Source organism: Lontra canadensis, unplaced genomic scaffold, assembly GCF_010015895.1.
Source record: "Lontra canadensis isolate GAN:19392208 unplaced genomic scaffold, GSC_riverotter_1.0 scaffold11, whole genome shotgun sequence".
Lineage (NCBI taxonomy): Eukaryota > Metazoa > Chordata > Mammalia > Carnivora > Mustelidae > Lontra > Lontra canadensis.
The window spans coordinates 19975825-19991054 of record NW_022631005.1 but is presented as its reverse complement, the minus strand read 5'-3'; the positions used below and the strand labels follow the sequence as shown (position 1 = coordinate 19991054).

At 33.1% G+C, this 15230-nt stretch overlaps 1 pseudogene; it reads right to left on the bottom strand.

The window, feature by feature from the left end:
* Positions 1–7586: 7586 nt before the first annotated feature.
* Positions 7587–7702, bottom strand: LOC116866955 (annotated as a pseudogene).
* Positions 7703–15230: the final 7528 nt, after the last annotated feature.

The window sequence follows — 15230 nt, the reverse complement described above, 5'->3', positions numbered from 1 at the left end:
CTGTTCCAAATCTACAGAACTGGGGATCACAAAGCAGGGGTAGTACCTTAAATTCTATATTCTTACCATAACTTTTCCCAACCTCCTTCCACCAATACAGGCACACTGTTTTACAACATACATTCTCCATGTGGGAATAAAATGAAGCCCAAATCTCCCTCTTTCCCAGAACAAACAAAAATTTAGACATTGATATTCTGTTGCACTCATTAGCAAGTGAAAAACAAATGCTTCAAGATAGTACTATATGAGGTCTTCATGCATTTCTTTGTGCGAATTTAAATCGGTAGTTTTGGAATGAGACACTGAGGAAAGTTTCAAGAGGGAAGTAATTTTGATGAAATACTTTACTGTTGTGCACGCTTATTTGAACGAAATGATAGAATAATGTGTGCGTGTTTGGAAGGAATAAGTTTAAAGGACCTCAAATAAGGCTCTAGTCAATATTTTCTTGTTTTTTATTCTATGTTTTAATAAATATGGACAAATTACATTTGTGGTTTTTAAATTAAAATCATTTCTACATATTATGGTCACTTTTTAAATACTGTAGCTTTGCTTAGGTATGGCTATGTCTTACCTACTTAGGGGCTTTTTTTTTTAATGTATTTAGACTTTCTGAACCTCTGTTTCCTCATTGTTGTAGGGATTGAGTGTGACAATAATATTGAATTATCTTGTAAGTTCTGGAATGCTAGAAAAAATTAAACAATGAGGCAGAGGACAGCAAATAAAACCATCATTATCTGGATCATCATTTTCCAACCAGTGGACTTCAGAGTTATTCCAGGAAACTCACAACATTGAGGGTCAAAATAAAGTCAGATTCCATTTTACTTTCCTGTAAATTAATAAATAAATACTTTAAAGTTTTTGCTTTTAAACATGATTCGGAACACTCCATTGCTTATGCAGTAAGCATGTGTAGCATTACTGGCAAGCAAGTAGCACTCGCATAATTCAAGTGTTCAATCAGCTCAACAACCACTCAGTAATTTTAACTATTGAGAAGTTCTCATGTATTTTTCACTCAGTCATGTATTGTTTTTAATTCTAAAAGTGGACTAATGATTAAAAATAATGTATAAGTAATATTGATATTATGTAGAGCATATGTATCATATATCATGAACCCTATGTATTATGAGCCACGCAAAAATGGAAATATTTTTTTTAATGCTGAAGAGAATGTATAACATCATACAACATTTTGAAAGAGGTTGGTAAATATTTATTAATCAGACAAACTAATACGGAGCTATTTGTCTTAATATAAGGAAGAAGAGCTCACATCTTGTCCAGAATATGCCTCTCCCTACTTCAGTGACTTTTGTTTGAGGTATTATGAAAATAGTTTTAAAACTAATATAACAAATACTCTTTATAATGATTCCAAATTTAAAAGTCATTTTTCGTTAGAGTAATGAGTAGCCGACAATTTTTCATTTGGATGTTTTGATGCTGCTTCCTAAGCCAATCTTAGACATTCTTCAATGAAAATTCTTTTTAAATTATTTTTAGCCAATCATTAAATAAACTGAATCGCTTATATTCATGGTCTTTATAGTATCAGATGGTGGTGTCAGAATGACGCCTAACTAACAACTGAGTTTAATGAGGAAAACTAGCTTATAAGAGAAGATACATCTGAATCTCCTTAAGAGGAAACCAACTTATAGTTGCTATCTCTTAAATATAGAGATGCTTTCTTCAAATACATTTAAGATGTTTTCTAACTTAATTTAAGACAGATATTTGGGACCATCTGTTTTCTTATACTTGTTTACTAAGGAAAGTAATAGCAGCTTTTATGTGAATAGTAAAGAATAACATTTCAAATAGCACCAAAGTCAAAAGGAGAATAAAATAGTAGTTAAGAATAAATAAAATTTCTAATCATGCTCTATGTAGTTATTCCTCATTTTAGTAGTATCTGTCCATAGATAGATACATCATGTATAATTGCTAAGTTCTACTTCCTCATTTTGAAATGGTGAATGTAATAGGACATATTTTATTGAGTCAGGAAAATTAAAAAGAGAATACATGTAAATAGATGGCACATTACCTGGAACAAAGGAAATTCTCAGTAAGTGTTTTGGCTCTTATTTTTAAGATCAGTAAAGGGGGGGTACAGTACCGTAAATAAGATACATGCTTAAAATAAAATCAGTAAACTGGTATCTCCTATGGTTCCAAAAATTTGCCTTAAGTACAAAGGATGAGTTTGTATTATATCAAAAACTATTGGGGCACCTGGGTGGCTCAGTGGGTTAAAGCCTCTGCCTTCAGCTCAGGTCATGATCCCAGGGTTCTGGGATCGAGCCCCGCCTTGGGCTCTCCGCTCCGCGGAGAGCCTGCTTCCTCTTCTCTCTTTGACTATCTCCCTGCCTACTTGTGATCTCTGTCTGTCAAATAAATAAATAAAATCTTAAAAAAAAAAACTATTTACTAGGATTACAGTTTATATATCTTCTATATGAAAATGAGATACCCAGAATTTTATAGAGAAAGCAAAATAGCATAATTAAGGAAATATTTCATATTTGTTTTAAAACAAATCTCATTTCCAGTACCATAATGATACCCTTTTACAAATAACATCAGAACAAACAATAAATTTATGAAACTAATTGGCTTCATACAAGCTGAGCTAATGAGTGTTGTTTGGGTCAGATCCTCAAATTACAAATAAATGTTATCGTTTATCAACTGAACACTTTCCTAATAAATCTTTTCTTACTTTTCAGGCATATTGTTTGTGATTCCCTTCTGATTTAGTAATACATGTTTACCCATGTGTGACCTCTCACACAGAGAAAACTTTTACCTTCAAACAGCAGCTAATTCAAATATTGCATAATGCAAAATATAATTTACACACTTTAATTGCACTACCACGGTCATTTTTCATCTCCCCCAACAGATCTACCTCAGAAGTATTTACTTCCATGGAGAAACTCCTAGTGCACCTTTACGAAGAAGCATTCATCTGTGTTCTGCTGGCAAAGACCACCCTCAGTGTGGACAGCAAGTTTTCTTTTCTATTTGATTCATGGGATGTTTATGTGGATAATTCCCTTGAAATCCAGCTTGATTTATAAACAATCTTCTCCACTCTATTGAGCCATTAAATCCGGAGTATTAGTACACTTGGAATATACATAGAGATAATAATGGCATCCAAAAGAAGAGTCCTGCAAAAATTATTTCCATGAGAACATTTTTAGAGGGATGAAGTAATATTAGCTACCAAGGTAAGCAATATAAGATTTCTCAAAAGAAGATGAGAATGATGGCATCTCTTTGACCTCAAGTATGAGCATTGTTCTAACATGAATTTTGCACTGTATAAAAGAAGATAGGAACTATGGCTCACTTAGCTTCATTTTATTTTTACCACCTAAAATTCCTTTTGTCCAGATTGTCTCACTCATTTGTTTTATTTATTTATTTATAGGCTAACTTATGCTGGAAACAAAATATGGAAGTTGCTGAACTAAGTACAAGTTTATTCCTCATTCATCTATATGCCAATTATAAGAAATTTGTATTCCATATGTTATTATAAACCTTCATTCCTTCTGAAACAAATCAAGGAATATATGAATAAACGAATAATGATAAATAATGAACTAAGAAACAGTGGTGAATGTATGACTAGTAGGATGAGAGAAAATATACTGTATTAGTTAAAGGATTTCCTGGGAGATGGGGTAAAGGTGAAAGAATTGAGGTTTCAATTTAAAAAAAAATGATGCATAATAGGGCAGCAACAAATCCCTAAAACATATCTTTTTCAAGGGCCTGCCATGCATTTTTTTTTAATTTTTTTTCCTTTTACCATCCTTGGCCTCTTTCCTACATCTCACTTCTCTCTATTCTAAGACATTTATGGTAATTGACACTAAATCCTCAGTTACTGTGGTTTAATTTAAAAAATCATTCTATTAATATGATAAAATTAGTTATTCATATCCCTGATATCAAAGGATGGAAAGAAATTGGTAGGGTATCCAAGTGTGAAATAAAAGAAAGAGAAGAAAGAAATGAAAGAAAGAGAGAAAGAAAGGGAGAGAGAGAGAGAGAAAAGAGGAAAGAAGAAAAGAGAGAGAGAAGTAAAGAGCGGTAAAGCTGGGATGGATGAGGGGTTCGGAAGAAAACCAATTACTCATTGAAGGTGCCAAGAGAAGAACTGACGAAATGAATTCATTGCTTCTCACTATAAAGGTGAATGATGGCACAGACACTTAGACTCAGGAATGAGAAGAAAAAGGTGCATGCAACCTTCTTCTATTTATACCTGATTGAGATATGAAAAGAAAATGAGGGACGGGATTACTAAAGAAAAATTCCAGACAGTTAAGCAACTTTAGGAATGATTCATTTTGAGATATGGCCATCAATAATTTATAAGGGTTAATAAATAGATTTATAAGCAAGAGGTACATGGAATCTAGAAATACATAAATGCCCTACAAATTATTTACAACCCCGACAAGTCATAACACATGAACTACCGCTGAAAACACCATTTACTTGACTTTAAAATTTGCACCATAAACTATAAATGGACCGGTTATGGAGCATCAGCCATTTGTAATGTGTTGTGCAATATTTAACATCAACTAAATGTGTTTTCACTAGCTGCTGACCAGTTGGACTAATTTAATAAGAAATCCTAGTGCCTAATGATTTATTTGTAGATAAAATGATCATAAGTATTTAATGGTCTTAATATCAGAGAAGTAATTCTCAAATAGAATATCATAACTCAGATTTAGTGCATGCAGTTTATATCAAGCATACAAAATTTTAAAATAAAAATAAAAACAATTACCAGGAAAAACAATATCCCACCTGTTACTTTTATCGCCATAGGTTTCCAGCTTTTCATATTTACTTTTTCTCTTTTATTTTCACATTCAGGTCTTCTCATAATATTCCTTTCATTTGTGCATCCGCTCTCGTTTCTTTGTACCTCTTTTGTTCTAATTCTCTAATCATTTACAGCAAGCTCTTGGTTTTCAAAGGGAAATGTACTTCTATTTTGTATGGCAGTAAACGAGTGGAAACATTCCTTAGTTATCCTGCTTGCTGAATGGATAGCTGCAATCACCAGAGTCTGCCATCACCTCAGAGACTTGGTCATAATTCAGTCCAGTTGGTGTCTTATTGTGTCCTTGTTCATCAAGAACCCTCTGCCCCAAATGTAATGTCTACAAATGCATATAAGTTTATGATAATAACTTAGAGTGACATCCAAATTTATTATTTTGTGTATTCCTGAAAGAGGTAATACATAATCTGTCTTTAAAATGCCACAGCATCACAATCTCTTTGTATTTTCTTTCATTTGTGGACATAGGCTAACTTACGCTGGAAACAAAATATGGATGTTGCTGAACTAAGTACAAGTTTATTCCTCATTTATTCCACGTGACAATTATAAGATTTCAGAGGGCTTTGCTCATCATGTTCATTCAGACACCCCAACTGGAGGAGCCCCCTACTTAACACAGGACTCCAAGACACTGGTAAGAAGAGAAGCTAAAACCAGCTTCAGTTTAGGTCCATCAGTTCCTGTTCGCATTTTATTGTATCTTAAAACAGTTTTAAGACTTTTCCCCAATCCTTGTCATTTGGCAATTTTAATTTATTTTATTATTTTTTAAAGATTTTATTTGTCAGAGAGAGAGAGCGCGCACAGCAGGAGGAGCGGCAAGCAGAGGGAGAAGCAGGCTCCCTGCTGAGCAAGGAGCCCCATGTGGGCCTGGATCCCAAGACCCTGGGGACATGACCTGAGTTAAAGGCAGATGCTTAACCGACTGAGTCACCCAGGCATCTGGCAATTTTTAATATGTAAAATATTAATGTAGTTGAAAAGTCAAACATGTATAAAACATGTGCTCAGAAAAGCCCCACGCATAGTAGTTACCGTTTTTATTTGGTTTCTATTTTATTCTTCTTGTGTTTATCCTTTTTCAAAGAATAACCTGTCTCTCAGAAAATGTAACATAATTTATTCTGTTTTTCTTCCTCTAAACAATATCAACCCAGGAAATGACACCATGTCAATTTACAGAGCCTTCCTCATTCCATTTCTAGAGCTGCACATCTCTACTATGAGAATGCAGGTCTTCTCCAACTGATCTCCTCTGTATGGTTATGCAGGCTGTGTCTAATATTTCACTAGTATAATGATACTTCAGTGACTATCTTGTGCATATCGGTGTTCATGTTGTTGGAAGTATACCTGTAGGATAAACTTTTGCCAAAGAGGATACTGCCAAAAATTTAACTTCTGCTCTATTTCACAAGTGAGAAAGGTTTATTATCATTCCCTTCATTATGAGTGTATTTTACATTGTCCCATATGTCTGAAGAACACTTGCTTATTTTCTGCAAACTCTTTCTTCATGTCTTTCATCCACTTTTCAAAATATTTGTATTCCCTCAAGTATTAGACTTTTTTTATATATTACAGATATATATTTATATATATACATATTTAGGGATATCCTATTTAATATTTTATATACCCTTATATTTAATATAAATATATATATTTACAAATATATATTTCATATATTTACAGATATTTTCTCTGATTCATACTTCAATATTTTCTTCTAGTGTGTTGTCTCTGTACTTTGCATATGATGTGGTTCTTTTTAGATGAAACAAAATTTTTCTTCATTTTTATGTCAAATCTCTCTTATTGCTTCTTTACTTTGAGTAATAGGAAATTTCCTCTCCATATCAAAGTTATAAAAGGAGTCACCTAATTTTTCTTCTAGTGTGTTTGTACGGTTTTACTATTTTTACATTTGCAACTCTGGTCTATTTGGACCATTTTTATTAGAGTACAGATTTAAGGTGTTTCATCCTCAATAAAGCTGTCCACAAAATAGCACTTCTCTTTATTTTCCTACTCTAATCTCTTCTTAATTCCTCTCTATAATTTCCAGTCTCTAATGATTACCTTATCTAAAGCTACATCAGAATCATTAAAGAGGTTGAATAATCTGCCTTATAAATATGAGTTTCCCTTATATCGATTCTTACTTTCCTATTTAACTTTGCTTTGGGAACAAAGAACTTCAATATCTTAGTGGCATAAACAACAGAGATTTACTTCCGGTCACATTAAGTGATGGTACTGGGTTATTGTGTTTCAGGTTGGCTGGGCCACAGGTAGACTGGGTTTCTGTCCCTCATCCCTTCTTGTTCCTGGGATCAGACAGAAAGAGGCCTCTCTCTAGGTATGCTTTTATTTCATGCAGAAAGCAGAAATAAGAGAGCACTAGCTAAACCATGCAATCATATTAAACTTCCACCCAAATGCCAAAACACACCACTCAGCCAAGACAGATTACTCTTCCAAACCCAAAGTCAATGAAACAGGGAGGTCATGTAATAATAGGCAGAAAAGTAGCAGCCTGTAAAAGGGAAGGTGAAAATAGCTAGGAAAAATGAGTCTTACATATTGCTTCTGTTTAATTTAATAATAAAAGTGAGATTCTATTAAATATATTAGTTTAACAATGTCTTAATTACAAATAAAAAGTAACCTTAGAAAATCTGGAGGATATAAAAAATGTAAATAAGGAGCAAGCATTATGTATAAACTCAACATTTAGGTATAAACTGATAAGAACAGATACTACACTTGATCTTAGTCAAAAGGCCAAGAAGCGATTAACATTTAGGTATAAAGACTATTAATGTTTTATGTATCTCTATGAGTTAGTTCCAAGTATTATCAATTTTTCCAATGCTATTATTACTGGGTGAAAGAAAATTTTCTTTTAGCAAAGACAACTATATTTTTGTGTGGTATATTAAAATATATATATTTCAGGTGTGCAAAAATGTCTTGAAGTTTACTAATTTTTTTTCTACCTTGAGACTTTTAAAGTACTATTTCTGTTCCTTTAAATCTGTCTCTGGAAAGGGACTTTTAAATGGCAGTTCATTTATTTTCTACATGAGTCATCCAATTAAAGGACCTTTACCAAGGTTGTTAGACTTTCAAATTTACATAATTTGACAGTTGGCTCATTTGATAGCCTTTACTTTAAGAATGTCATCTTGCTAGTTGTCTATTTTATTGTTTTAAAATTATGCTTATGCTGCTGAAGACTGCAGAAAGAATGACTCAAAAATCTTAGCCTGAAAATGCTTAATTCATAGACCACAACTTTCTTGAGAGCCTTGTATGCCCAAAATCTATGATAAAGAATAGGCACTGGATGTATTTTGAAAGGATACATTAATGAATCATGTGTCTCCCCAACCCATGCTCAAATTGAGTAAAGAAAAATCCAGTTTCATACAAGTCATAGGCATGTTCTAGGGAATTTCTGACCTTTTCAACAAATATGATTTGAGAGCCTTCTATGTGACAGACACTCTGCAATACATCAGGGCTAAATTGATGAATAAGATAGTACCTCTGCTCTTGGCAACAAGGAACTTTCAGCTGGCTCTGGGCAAGAGCCATGAATGGACAGATATTAGCAATGTATCTTCAGATGCAACATTTAGACAGGTTAGGCTGACCCAGAGGTTCTCATTCTTGAATGCATATTAGAATAGCCTGTATGATTTTTAATAATATCAATACTTTGGCCTCACCCAATTCTAATTTAATTAACTTGGTATAAGGATTGTACATAGATTGTTTTAAAAGCTCCTCAGGTAATTCTAATATACAACCTTGGTTCAGAATCATTAGTCTAATTTTTCTACTACCTTGCTATTATGAATGTGGTTCTTGGACTAGCATCATTTCTATGGAATAAGAGGTTATTAGAAAGGTAGAATCCTAGGGCTCATCTCAAAATTAGTTTATCAGAAGCAATATTTTGGTAAGATCTTTCAGGTAATTTAGGTGTTTATTAAAATTTAATAAGTGCTGTGTTTAATATATAAGTTATTAAGACAAAATGATGTCTTGGGGATGGTTGAGAGAAATGAGTGGTATAATACCAAATTTTCTTGGTAAGAGCACCAAGTATCCACAGTATATACTACAGATTGAATTCAATAATGATCATCAGCTAGGTCTTATCTATAGACTTAACACATTTTATAAATATATTAATGTTGAAGCTGGCCAAAGGGGATTTCGAACATTTACTCAAAGAGTTTTAAGATATAGCTTATGAGGGCATGAAGGATATAAGCTGCATGAGGACAAATTCAAAAGCTTCTTACTAAAGCTTAAAGATATGGGCATTTAAGTGTGTATTTAAAAGATAATCCAACTCATGCCTGGCAGAACCTTGAGGAGCAGAGAGAGTACTAAAGCTCTGATCAAAGATCTCAGATTTGATTTCTTCCTGCAGGAGTTCTGTTTGGCAAGACCTTTTAGAATATAGTGGAGTTGGCTTAAAGCTGGGTTTGGTAAGAGAACTGTCTTGGTTATTTCTAATGTTTGAGTCTGTGTTTGTTGATTTTTTTTTTTAACGCAATAACAAGTAAAGAGATTGAATCACTAATCAAAAACAAAACAACAAAGAAAACCCAGGATGAGATGGCCGCATAGGCGAATCCAAACAAACATTTTAAAGAATACCACTTCTTCTCAAACCTCTCTAAAAAACAGATGAGGAGGGAACACTTCCAAACTTATTTTATGAGGCCAGCATCATACAGTACCCTACCAGACAAGGACCCTACAAGAAAAGAAAAATACAAGCCAGTATTTCTGATGAACATAGAAGCAAAAATACTCAATAGAATATAAGCAAACCAAAATCAAAAACATATTAAAAGGATCATATATGTGATGACCAAGTGGAATTTATTCCAAGGTTTAATGATGGTTCAAATTCTGCAAATCAGGCAATGTGATACACAGCATTAACAAAATAAAGGATAAAAATCATATGATCGTGTCAATAGTTGTATAAGTATTTGACAAAATTCAATATCCGTTCATGAAAAAACTCTGAAGACTTCACAAGGAAAGTTTACATACCTCAACATAATGAAGTACAAATATATCCAGCCCACAGCTAACATCATATTCAATAGTGAAGAGTTGAAATCTTTTCCTCTAAGTTCAGAACCAAGATAAGGATGCAATTTCCTGCCACTTTTATTCAACATAGTATTGTAAATCCTAGTGAGAGCAATTAGGCAAGAAAAATAAATAAATGACATGATTTAAAGTTAGTAAAAAAAGAAGTGAAATTGTCTCTGTTTGCAAGTGACATATTATTACATATAGAAAATTCTGAATTCTCCACCAGAAAACATTTAGAACTAATAAGTAAATCTGGTAAAGTTGCAGAATTCAGGATTCGAAATCAATATATGAAAACCAGTTACATTTTTAAACATTAACAACAAACTATCACAAAAAGAAATTAAGAAAACAATCCCATTAAAAGGAATAGCATTAAAAATGACATTAAAAAGAATAAAATACTTAAGAACAAATTTAACCAAGGAGGTGAAAGATGTATACAACAAAAACTATAAGACACTGAGGAAAGAAAATGAAGAAACAAATAAATGGAAAGATATTTTGTGCTCATGGATTGGAAGAATGTTGTTAAAATGTTTACAATACCCAAAGCAATCTACTGTTTCAATGCAATCCCCATCACAGTCCCCAAAGCACTTTTCTCAGGAATAGAACAATCCTAAAATTTGTATGGAAGCATGAATAGCCAAAGCAATTATGAGAAGAACAAAGCTGAAGACATTACTTCCCTGATTTCAAACTATAGTACAAAACTACAGTAATCAGAACAGTATAGTATTGTCACAAAATCGAATACATAGGTCAACAGCACAGAAGCAAGAGCCCAGGGGAAAAAAAAATTCTATAGATATATGGTCAACTAACTTTCAAAAAATGAGCCAGGGAAATAAAAGTTTTCAAGAAACGTATTGAGAAAACTGATAGCCACATGCAAAAGAATGAAACTGGAACCCTGTCTTACACTATACACAAAAATCAACTAAAAAATGATTGGACTAGTATCTAAGACCTGAAGCTATAAAACTCCCAGAAAAAAATATTGCATAAGCTCCCAGACATCAGTCTTAAAAATTACTTTTCTTCATTAGACAACAAAAGCAAATTAAGCAAATGGGACTTTATTAAACTAAAAAGCTTATTCTGTACAGGAAAGGAAACTATCAAAAATTTGAAAAATAAAACCTACCAAACTGGAGATATTTGAAAAAAAAAACTAATATATAAAGAACTCATACAATTCAATAGCAAATACACACACAAACAACACACACACACACACATACATACATACATACCTTAGTTAAAACAAAAACAAAAACAGGCAAAGGACCTGGATAGACACTTTTTCAAAGAAGATATATAGATGGTCAGTAGGTAAATGAAAAGTGGCTCAACATCACTAATCATTGGGAAATGCAAATAAAACCATAGTGGGATATCACTTTACACCTAACAAAATGTGTATTATCAAATAGACAAGAAATAACACATACTGATGAGGACAGGAAGGAAAGGATTCCCCCATGTACTATTGGTGGTTTTGTGAACTGGTGCAGCTTATATGAAAAACAGTATGGAGATTCCTCCAGAAATCAAAAATAGAACTACCATATGATTCAGTAATTCCACTTCTGGGTATATACACAAATTAAACAAAACCATTATCTTGAAGAGATACCTGAAGAAAATATGATCTGTACACACATGAAAAAAAGAAGAGGAAATTCTGCCATTTCTGACAACATGGATGAAACTGAAGGGCATCGTAACAAGTGAAATAAGCTAGAAAGACAAAGACTAATAGTTTAGTTTAAAAAAAAAAATGTTGGACTCATAGAAAAAGAGAGGAAACCAAAGTGATTGCCAGGGGCTTGAAATGGAGGAAATAGGAAGATGTTGATACACAGGTCAGAATTTCAGTTATGAGTATGTTTTGAGGACCTAATGTTTAACATGATGACTATAGTTGATAACACTATATTGAATAAATAAAATTTTATGAAAGTAGAACTTAAATGTTCCCACACATACAAAAATAAATATGTGAGGTGATAGATATATGAATTATTAACTCTAGGGGGGGAATCTGTTCACAATGTATATGTATACTGAATCATCAGACTGTATAAATATCTTATAATTTTGCCAATTATACCTCGGCAAAGCTGAAAAAGATAAAAATAAGTATATGGTGTTAATGAATCTCTTGAAAACTCCTATGATATTTTTCCATTTCCTCCTCTTTAACAAGGTCAATTTTACTCTATTAATTGAATATCATGGATAATTTTCTGAGCTCTCCTCCTTGTTCACTAATTATAACCCTACTTTTAGATATGTTATAGATATAGTTGATATGCAAAATATGCAGTCAGAGTCTGTTTTTATTTCTTTAGTGTAACACTGTCAGAAAGAGGAATGAGATATTTTCCTATTCCATTACTAGACTGCAGACAACGTCTTCCTCTCCACCTGATTATTTGAAAGTTGTACATGAAATACATGAGTGAATGAAAATTTTGGTCTGCTGAGTGACATCTATTTTCTTTGCAACTTCATGTTATCAACTTTATATCAGAATTTAATGCCCAACTGTCAGTTGCTTTGACTATGGACCATTACTTAACTATAATTTTACTACTGCAGCTGCTTGCTACCATTACTACTACTACTAATCCTATTCACAGTTAATACATTATGGATACCAGGGGAGAAGATCACATACATAAATTAATTAAATGCTTAGAAAAATTCAGTGAGGTAGGTGTCATTACTCTCTTTTTTACAGATGAATAAACATATTTCTGCTTATAATAACCCATAAATGTGCACATGGGAATAACAATGAGACAACAATTATAAGCACTTACTGTGTTTCAACAACAGTTCTAAAGTTTTATTTCTATCACTTCATTCTCTTGCTGAACCGCCCTTTACTGGAATTACATTCTGGGCCAAAAAGATTGATATGTATATTCCCTTCTTCCTTTGTTGATTTAACATTTGCACTGTTTCCTGTGCTTTTATGAAAATTCAGGAGGAAATGTGAGTTAAACAGTGATCTGGCTGCCATGTTACCACAAAGAATTTTATCACTCCATTAGTAATTTGCAATGCTTCTAATTATGGAATGCTCCTGGTTAAGACAATTTATGAATATGTAAGTGATGAATCACTGAATTCTATACCTGAAACCAAATTTGCCATGTGTGTTAACAAACTAGAATTTAAATTAAAACTTGAAATGAAAATCACAACACACACACACACAGACACAAACAGTTTGGGAAATTTCTCTTTGACAATGATTTAAGACTCACTCTCTCAGTCTATGTTCTTTAGTCTTCCTTTCCTCCGTTATATCATTCCAGCATACAAGTCTGACCATGCTAATCCTTTGTACAATATTTTTGAATGACTCTCCGTAAGCTATTGGATGAACTCTAAACTGATTACCTGGAAGGCGATGCCCTTCATGATCTGGCTACTGCCGAAATACATAGCCTCATGCTTTTCTGCTCTTCTCTTTTCACTTTGAATTTTAACAATATTCAACTATTTGCCAGGTCTGTCCATGTATGGGTACATGCATTATACAGGACACAACTTCTATTCCTCCTTGAGCTGCTCTTAAATACTTCCCTGAACTTGACATTGCCCCTGCCTTTTTTTCCTCTTATTTTTTTCTCAGCTTTCTCAGTTTTTTTTTTTTGTTTGTTTTGTTTTGTTTTTAAGATTTTATTTACTTATTTGTCAGAGAGAGAGGAGAGAGAGCATGCACAAGCAGGGGAGCAGTAAGCAGAAGGAGAAGCAGGCACCTTGATAAGCAAGGACCCCAATGTGGGATTTGATCCCAGGACCCTGGGATCATGACCTGAGCCGAAAGCTTAACCAACTGAGCTCAGGCATCCCCTTTTCCTCAGTACTTTGTACAAATATGTCTGTAAATGTCCATTAATTCACAAAATATAAATACAGTGACTGTTCATAATATCACAGGGGTCGTCATTAAGATTCTTTCCTACCACCCTGCCGGCTTTGGGAAGAGTCCTTTCAACTCTGTTTTAAACCTGAACTCTACATTTCCTTGTTTCCACTCTTTGACCTGAGTCCTTATATTGAAGTCCTCTCCTCTCTTGAGACTTTTCAGGCTTTCTGTTTCATTTATTCCTAGACTGAATTTTGAATTCCATCTTTCCAATCTCTTTTTGTTTGATGCTTTTGTTGTTGTAATTAGGACATATAAAATTTATAATACATAATATATAATAATTTATATATCCTAATTATATATATGCATATCCTATATATACATATCCTAAATAAATATATTTAAAATCCTATATATATGTATGTGTGCATGTTTAATTAGGATTATATACATGATTCTAATTAAGTAAGTGAACAACTAAATTAAATTAATTTATTATTACTATCTTGGTCACTACAGGGCTATTTTTTGACACTAGTATTCTATTCAATTTTCTCTCAAGTAGTTATGGTCTAAGAGAGTGCTTTATAAATTGTACTCCATGGAGTCCTCAGAGGGTGATATGGGTATGCTGGAGGCAGGGGATAAAAGACAGGAGGACTAAGCAGGCAGGGCTCCAAGTAGCTCACATGCATTTCAAGCAGAGAAAATCCCCTAGTGTGCATTTTATGTGTTGGATTTCTTCCAAATATTTCAGCTGAATAAATGTTTCCAAGACTAAAAAATTTTTTAAAACTCCAAAACCACTGATGCAAAACTAAACTAAACAGTGGCAAAGGGTAACTTCCCATAGCACTTAAGCCCACTTACCTGTCTTGATTGTACTTTAATAAATTTCCATGAACTCAAAACTTTTCTAACTATGATACTGAATTTTGCCAAGAAGACAAACAAAGCATTACATGCTTGGCAAAGTTGCTTCTACATCTTGAATGATGACAGACTTCCCAAGAATATCTGATAGACCAAATCTGCATAAGCAAAATGATTTATTTACCCCAGCATTTCTTCACATAGGAAATTTAATGATTTAATAATTTCATACCACTTTAACTCCTTGGCACCTAGAACTCGAAATGCCTCCTGCCTGGAAGACAATTGCCAAACAATGAACACCTTAGAAAAGTGCTAATGCAAAAGGATTAGTAAGCTAGTGCAGATAAAATGAATTATGTTTAGCACTTACAGGTTTTCTATGGGCAGTAGTAGGATAAATGAGGTATTATTATTGGTACTGTA